The sequence below is a fragment of the Schistocerca americana genome, chromosome 6 (assembly GCF_021461395.2).
Source record: "Schistocerca americana isolate TAMUIC-IGC-003095 chromosome 6, iqSchAmer2.1, whole genome shotgun sequence".
Taxonomy (NCBI): Eukaryota; Metazoa; Arthropoda; class Insecta; order Orthoptera; family Acrididae; genus Schistocerca; species Schistocerca americana.
This window is the reverse complement of record NC_060124.1, coordinates 302310123-302319258: the sequence shown is the minus strand read 5'-3', so window position 1 is coordinate 302319258 and position 9136 is coordinate 302310123. Positions and strand designations below refer to the sequence as shown.

At 38.4% G+C, this 9136-nt stretch overlaps 1 non-coding gene across 1 annotated transcript; it reads right to left on the bottom strand.

Moving 5' to 3' along the window:
• Positions 1-260: 260 nt before the first annotated feature.
• On the bottom strand, positions 261-332 carry Trnaa-ugc. Its single transcript has one exon. It is a non-coding gene; the product is annotated as a tRNA-Ala (tRNA).
• Between the last annotated feature and the right edge of the window lie 8804 nt (positions 333-9136).

Sequence of the window (9136 nt, the reverse complement as noted above, 5' to 3'; positions counted from 1 at the left end):
TCCAGTTACAGTTACATTTAGGATGTTTGTATGAGGACAATACCGAAGGGGGTACAGTTAGCAAATTTATATTTATTCACTACAAGAAGCAACTGCAGACCTAAAAATATTGGTATTTCGTTCAATAGCCATTGTAATATGTTTGATCTTTGTAATTAAACTCATGTTTGTATTCATGCATAACAGATTTGAAGAAACCGAGTCTCACAGTATGAAAAAAATTTCTAAATAATGTAATAAGAAACACTAAAAAATTATTGTGGAGATGCCGGGGATCGAACCCGGGGCCTTTCACATGCAAAGCGAACGCTCTACCACTGAGCTACATCCCCGATGGCCAGTGTCTCTGCGATGTATACAGGTTGTAACTACAGCTAGACAGTGAAAATCGTTCTCCTTTAATATCATTATTTGTAAATTAATAACTTTTTTTTCTTCCGTTGCGTGCAATATGTAATACAGCTTGCAAAACGCGATTTAAAGCTTCCTGAATGTCGATTAGAATTAAGACCTAATGCTTCTCCTCTTGCCAAATTTTTCGTTCAAATGGCTGCAAACATTAACGGTTATTTTCCAAAGTCTCCTCTCGGTATCACTTAGACAGAAAATCCTTAAGCTCTCCAGTTAATTCTGGATAATGCATAATAAATTCTGAAGCATGTTTTGCAGTTTGGTGCGTAAAATATTTCAAGATTTTATTCGTAGAAAACAGAACGAATAACCTCACAGTGAATTTCTCTTACAGAGAACAACAAGAGACTTAGGCCTATAGTTTAGTGAAGTATATGTCGTTAAAGTAGGTCAGAGAGACGAGAAGTAATCGTACTCTTACACACTCTACGAGAAAAGTAAGCTACGGGTATTTAGGTTGTCATTGTGCTTACTCTGGACGGGATGAACTGTTACAAATTCTTCATCATTTACAGTAGCAGTGGTGGTAGAAGTAGTAGTAGTAGTAGTAGTAGTAGTAGTAGCAGTAGCAGTAGTAGTAGTTGTAGAAGAAGAAAATGATGTACAGTGGTATACAGCTGCATTTTATTCTGACATTGAATGACTGCTGTACTATGTTAAGTATTTGAAAAGTAATTGGTGAATTACACTTGTATGATGTATTAAAAGGTCATTGGCAGTCGCCAACATATATTTATAATAACTATGGCAATTTTAGACAGATTAGTATCTACATGATAAAATGTGTAGCAAAACTGGTACTCTACGAATATTTGTCTGATGTATTTGGCTCACGAGAATCATAATGACTGTCGATAGCTTGTACAACTAAGTTTATTGCTGCCTGCAATACAAATCCTAATTATTTTGACCGCAAGATTTCAATAAACCAGCATTTGTACATAGAGGGACACAAGGTATGGACATGCAAGTGCCGTAGTGCTTACTTTTCTTGTGAAAGTCCACTGCATTCATATCTTGGTATCATGTATTTTAGTAGAAGTTCTCCACATTAATTACTCTAGCAAAACAGATAAAAAGAAAATCATTGTACATAGTGCAAAAATATTAAGAGACCAGATGTTTTGATACCAAACCAAATAATAAATTGTAATACTGATCGATATTATAAAATATTATTTGTTCATCCACAAAGCGTGACTTCATACAATATAAAACAAAGAACAAAAATAAAGATATGACACTGAGCGCTCCTGATGAACCAACTGGAAACAATGAACTCAAACTCTATAACATGACAGTCATGAATAAAGCCAAAGTAGGTTAGTGATGTTGGTAAAGAGTTGCTACACAAGGAAACAGTAGTTACACAAGGAGTCATGTAAGAATAATTGTACAAAAGCCTTTTGTGAAGATGAAGGTCAATAATTCTTACATGTTCCGTAACTTTGGTTATAAAGATGAATAACTGACTGAATAAATCTTACGTGTTCTACGGGTTTTTGGTTATAAAGATTGATGTCCGAATCCATGCTGATCTCGTCCATGTTGTCCTTTCACTTCAGCCTATGTTTCTGACTACTTATTTGTATATCAACTACATATCTATTGGAAAGTTATTCATACTTTCTAATGAGTTCCTTATGATAAAAGTGTACAGTTGTTCACAGTATATGCATTTCAACTACATACACCTATGTGATCTGTCTCACACTTCAGTACACATTCTGTGTTTTTAGAGATTTTGAAGGTAATCATAGTTAATCATTGGTTCTTGAATTGAATTGAAGATTCTTTTCATTTTAATTAGCTTTCATCCTTCGATGATACGCAACAACGTCATAGGAAAGTAACTTGCCTATGTTGATGGCATGGCAGTATGAACACAAAAATAATAATCTGAGGTAGTGCTATAACCAGTTCAATTTTAATGCGATATCTTTTTATCTTTTACATCTTTGAGTTTTCGAAATGTTAATTAGGTGTTGTAACAATGACCACTGAAAATTTTAAAATGTGATGAATAAATAGACTCACTGTACCTGCACTGCACTACCACACACAACTTAAAATTCAATACAATGTTTCAATCGGCGAGAGAAGATAAATGCATTAACGTCCTTCTGAACGTATATTATGTTGTCTTCGAGATACAAGGTTTATGGTACAGAGTAACATTGATGATTCATGGCGTCAAATGTAAACATATTGATGATTCTGATTAATAAAGTAAGGGTTTATCAACAATACTGAAACAAATATGAAGTTACATTTGAGATACTATAGTTATGCCATAGAGTAGCATCAAAGATTAGTGGTTGCCAAATGTATATGTAACATACTAAAATTTCTGATTAGTAAGAGTAACTAGCATTAGAACTGAATTCATCCGAAATTAGAAATTCCACGGAACTAACATCACAATGCTGAAGAAATATGCAACATAAGGAGTTTACCATACACAGAGTTTTGAGAATGACGCTACGATATCAAGAATAATTACACTGTCTCTGTCTTAAATCACTAATTTGCATACTGAGCCATTTGTTTAACGTCACAGGTAGTTAAAGGTTTTTGTTGGTATGGGACATAAAGTCAGAGATTTCCCATATTAGGAATCATAATTAACTGCAGAATATCTTTGAGTATACTATTAGTAATCATTGGTCACAAGATGGATACATAAAACTAAACCATTGTCATAATATAACTGAGTTTCATACTCGAGGAATGATGGTGGGGGTAAATGAAGGCGTCCTGCATCGCCATCCTAGTCAAGGCCCTAATTGACGTAGTCTTTACTTTCCTCCGATCTGTTATGAAATGCCAAGTGTGCATCTAGGTCATATGGATGATTGATGAGTGTTTGTACAGTGTTAGCCTGCTCCTCTAGGGTAGGACCAAGGAGCCTGTGAATTTAATGCCCCATTGGATGGATGCATTACCATTATCACGTGTATATCTGGGTCATGTGGATGGCTGCGGTGAATGTTTGTAGAGTGTTGTGTTGGTTTCATGTTATGGATGAAAGGAAAGAAAAAACCTGGTGCCAGTACGTAGCCTACTCCTCTCAAATGGGATCGAGGGGGCCACGAAGTGGAATGTCCCCATTACATGGGTGGCTCATTATCAACAAATGTGTAGCTGGTTCGTATGGATGACTGATGAGTTTCATTAGGGAGTGTACAAAGCTGCGTTGGTTTTGTGTTATTATGGATGAAATAGATGAAAGGAAGGGAGAAACACTGTGGCCACAAATAGCCTGTCCTCCTGTCCTCTCGAATATTACTGAGCGGCCCGCAAAGCACAGAGTCCCCATCTGATGGCCGGATCGCCATCACCAGTGGCGCATGCCCTCACTCCATGAGCTACTGTGGGAAGGTCTGGAATTTAATCCAGGACATTTGCACAAAGTCTGATGATCAGGAACTTTATGCTGTCACCCCTTCTCCACTTTCCAGCTAAATCAAAGGGAAAGTTGCCAGAAGTGATCGGCATACCTAGGCGGTCACCCATTCAAGTGTCGGCCACGCCAGGCGTTGCTTAACTTCAGTGATCTGATGGGTACCAGTGTATTGAATGAGGCAAGGCCGGACGTGTATTGATATTGAAGTCGCGTAGTATCACAGAGACCTTACAACGGAGTGGCGCCTATTCGTCGTCACTGATTTGATCCAAATCTCTCGTATATGGGCTTGGCCACAAATGAAAGTGATTGAACTTGGAGTTCCAGATGGCCAAGCATTTAGAAGAAAAAAAATAGCATCTTTGGTGCGGGTCGTGAGAAACACAACTCCCTTATATTAACGTAGTTTGCAAGTTAAAGTACAGAACCGTAATCGGAGGGTCGTGGGATCACGTCCCTATGTGGAAACGTTTTTTATTTTTTTATTTTTCAATTTCTAAGTTATTTGCACTGCAGATAATCGGGAGGAATACTCGATACCTTGTGCTTACTAATATTTTCATACAAGAAATGAAACGGAAAGAAAAAAGAAAATTTGCTGAACAAGTATGTGGCAAAATACAGGAATGTTATTATTACTTCATCAAAATCTGAGAAACTTACAACTTTGTACAAAATTTTTTGACTGATGCAATGAAGCCTTGCGTGCAGGAGAACATATTTCTTCTGTTTAATGACTCGTGGGAAGAGCAAACAAATCTACTATTGTATGACAAGATATTTCAAGATGAAGAATTGCCATCATGTAGCAGTGAAGCGATTTCCTCACTCCCAAAATACACTCAAGCGCAACTCTGCGATGTCCAGTGTTATCATCAGGTAAAAAATTTGATCTAAAAGCTTGACAACCGCTCAGACTTCATCGAGAGAGAAATAAATCATATCTCGAGAAGACTGCATCAGGACAAATCCTTTGCCAAAATTTAGTGAAATGATGCCTTAAGCGTGCTGCCACACTGTACGACGAGAGATAACCTTTTATAATTGTGAAGCAAATTTGTTTTTCTATAGAAACTATGTAATTGTAAAGGAAAGAAGGAAGGGAGATTGGGTTTAACGTCCGGTCGACATCGAGATCATTAGAGAGGGAGCACAAGCTCGGATAATGTCGAGGATGGGGAAGGAAATCGGACGTAACCTTTCAAAGGAACCATCCAGGCGTTTTTCTGAAGCAATTTAGGGATATCACGGACAACCTAAACCTGGAGAGCCGGGCTCGGGTTTGAACCATGGTCCGCTGAATGCGAGTCTAGTGTGCTACGCAGAGCGCCACATCACTCGGTAATTGTAAAATTGCGGAGTTTATGACGTATGCAAAATGCCAAGAAAATTACTACTTATCTTGTTTCCATAATGCATATCACCCAAGCATGTGTATAATTATCAGCTGTAAAATTATAAAAGTATGTAATTTATACAAGAAGTTCTCGTTTACGCCTTACAATCCCTTCCTGGATATTTATTTGCAATCCAGAGTTTTCATTGACCTTTCCTTTTCATGCTTTTTATGAAGATATTAATAAATACGGTGTACTGAGCATCATTTCGGATGCTTTGCAGTGTAGGTAACATAAACATAAAAACTGAAAAAATAAGAATGTAATTCCGCATATGGACTCCAACTAACGACCCTCTGATTATCAATCCGTGCTGTGTCCTCTGCGCCTGGAAAGTAAGAAAATTCGTGCCTCGTACGACTCGCGACAGAAATTTTTTTTCTTTTTTACAGAATCGTGCGGTAGCGTACTCGCTTCCCACGCCCGGGTTCCCGGGTTCGGTTCCCGGCGGGGTCAGGGATTTACTCCGCCTCGTGATGACTGGATGTTGTGTGATGTCCTTAGGTTAGTTAGGTATAAGTAGTTCTAAGTTCTAGGGGACTCATGACCATAGATGTTAAGTCCCATAGTGCTCAGAGCTATTTGAATCATTAATCCAACGTTTATTATAACATATTATTTAATGTGAACTACAAAACATTTTGTCTATTTTTACTTGTTGAGTGTACGTCGCCGAGATCTGGCTAACGTTGGCGGTTATACTCGGCACGAGTTCTTCACATTGCCAGACACACTAAGCCAGCTGGTCGGCGGGCATCCACCTCAAGAAGCTCTAACTGTACCACATCTGCTGTTTCCGTTTTGATCTTGTCATGGAGTAAATGAATCAATAATTCATGACACGTATGTCCTTAGAAAACGTTCTGAGTCCTCTCTTAGCCACTTTAGAATCAAGTTCATTTAATGTAATGACTTAAGAGATTGTACAAGGTCCGGCAGAAAAACCTCCCCTTTAAGGAAAGCTAATAAAAACAAAACCAAATAAGGTAGAACAATTTTATTTATACTAAATAAAAGTACATATTATGCCATTTTAGAAAATACTCTTATGGTCTTACTTTTTAAATAAAACATCCCTTAAATGGCTTCCTGCACTGTCGACACACTGTTTGAGTCTTTCCCTGAAGTTATTCATTACTCTTTGAGTCATTTCAGGTGGAATAGCTTCAACCTCTTGTGTAATTGCTTCTTTCAGGGCTCGTAAAGATTGTGGACGTTGTTCATAAACTTTTGCTTTTAAATAGCCCCAAAGAAAGAAATCACAGGGCGTTAAGTCCGGCGATCGTGGGGGCCAGCCAATGTCTCCACGCAACGAGATCACATGTCCAGGAAACATTTCCTTCACCAATGCCAGTGACTGCCGCGCTGTATGGGCAGTAGCACCATCTTGCTGGAACCACACGTTCTCTATTTCACCAAAAAGCTCCCTTAGTTGCGGTTGGAGAAAGTCGCGGAGCATGGCACAATAGCGTTCACTGTTGACGGTTAAATTCCTGTCATTTTCTTCGAAAAAGTAAGGACCGATCACTCCGGAATTGTAAACAGCACACCATACTGTTACTTTAGGGCTATGAAGTGGTCGTTGATGAAGTTCTTGGGGATTGTGTTCACACCAGTACCTGCAATTTTGGCTGTTCACTGTTCCGGCAAGGTGAAAGTGTGCTTCATCAGAAAAAATCACAATATCGTTGGGACGAATGTTCCGAAGAAGGTCTTGGCACAAACTTACACGGGCACCACAGTCTCGTTCACTCAGTTCCTGCGTAGTTACAATTTTGTAAGGATGCATTTTAAGATCTCGATGCAAGATTCTTCTCACACTTCGATCAGATATCCGTAATGCTGCCGCATGCTTTTTAGCGGATCGTCGAGGAGATTGTTGAACTGAAGCTCTAACTGCATCAACATTTCCGGGGCCTGTTGCAGTCCGTGGTCGTCCAGGTGGTTTCCTTTTTAATGCGGAACCTGTCTCACGAAAGTTAGCAACCCATGAATAAATTGTTTTCTTATCGGGAACAGGGTCCCGTCGTCCGAGCGCAAAGCGAACGCGAAAAGCACGTTGAGTATTAATAGGCGAATCGCCATTTTGAATAAAATCTTCCACTACGAAGGCACGATGTTCACCAGACCACGCCATGGCGTACACTGAAAACGGCACGTAGGCAGCTACTTAATGACGCGCCCCCCACCACTCTGCTCCTTCTACTGTCCGCTGCACGTTACTTTGTAATCGGGGAGTTTTTTTATGCCGGACCCTGTATTAAGTGACGTACGATTGTATATCGTTGGTGGAAATAAACGTGTGAAATTGTGTTCTGATAAATAATTATTGATGCGTAAATCACGGAAATCAGAGCCTTTTCGCAATTAATTGTGAAGAATGCTCAAAATTTTATACTGGAAAAACAGGAAGTAAAGTCAGCACACAGTTTAGAGAACGCACGACAATAAGCTACAATGGCCCATCCACCTATGCTGCACGCTTTAAAGACATCAACCGTAACATGGTATAATAAACTATTTACGAATCGTCCATAAAGTAAGTTATAATCCTCCTAGCATATACTGTGATAGAACCTGTTCCTACGTTACATTCCCAAGCGATAATAATGCATCCCGTGTCCAATGCTTCCGTTTTAGATACTTGGAAATGGCCTAAGGCCCAAAGCGTTCATTCATACATCAAATAAATAGAATATCAGCTGAAAATATAACTAAATCATTTAACAAATATTTATTGAATGATGCCTACGACTTTGTGTATCAAAGAAGAAGAGTACTTCAGTCGTGCCTGTTACTGTATGTTAATCAACTGCATAAATACGTATGAAAAAGTTTTTAAATCTTGAACAGTGCTAAAAGAAAAAAGTACATCAATGGATTTTTAATACCTGAACTGTGTAAATTTATAAGGATAGGAAAGGATTACAAACTGTGTATTGATGAAAAGTACACATTCCAATTACCTGAGAAGTAATCCTGTTGTATATTAATCCTGAAAAGCATTACTTTCAAATATAATTTCCAGCGCAGAGACCAACGATTGACCGTTTTAACGGTGTCGTTGAAGAGCGTCGCTTGCTGACTGCTACTACAACTTCTGAAAGTGACCATTGAAAATAATTTTCCTCTCTCTACCACATTCTTCCTCAAATAGGCAAACTTGCAGATATTTACGAAATTAACGACATGAAGTTAAACTGAATCAAGTATTATGCGAAGTTTTTGGGTTACGGGACAAGAGACGATCAGATCATCATCATCAACTATATCCCTTATCAGCGTTTCATATTGGAAAGTCGACCGTTTCACCACACACCATAACACAAGCTTTCATAATTTATTGTTCTTTGGCACTCAAGAAGTAAAATAGGTACTCCCTGATAATGTGTTGTCCATTAAGAATAGTATGCACACAAGATAAAATCATTGTTGTTGGAAATCATAATCAGTTAAGTGACGCTTGTAAAATTTATCAGTTTGAATCAGGTGACAGATCATCAGCTGCAGACGCGTGCAATTATTGTTGTGAAATCTGAATTCTGCTTGAGGACAACATTTTTCGTAATAGAACCATTTTACCTTGATGCCCAGCATCCACAACTCTCTTTTATTAGCGCAATTTCAAACTGTACTCCCATGGTACATAGTCTTTGAGTAAACAGTTGAACAATCATTTCCTTCTGTCAGCAAGGCTAAGCTTTCTTATGAGAAATTAGAATCATTTACTTGTCTGATCAAAATTAGGAATGGATTCAGGTACAGCCATACTGCGTAAAACTAAATCGAAAATTTGGAAATGAAGTTCAGAATAATTAAGTTCAGAACACTGAACATTTAATACAAGACGTTACAGCTGTTGAAACGTATTGTCTGAATACGGCCTAAGCACTGTAAATTTCTTACCTGCAGGTGATGAGTC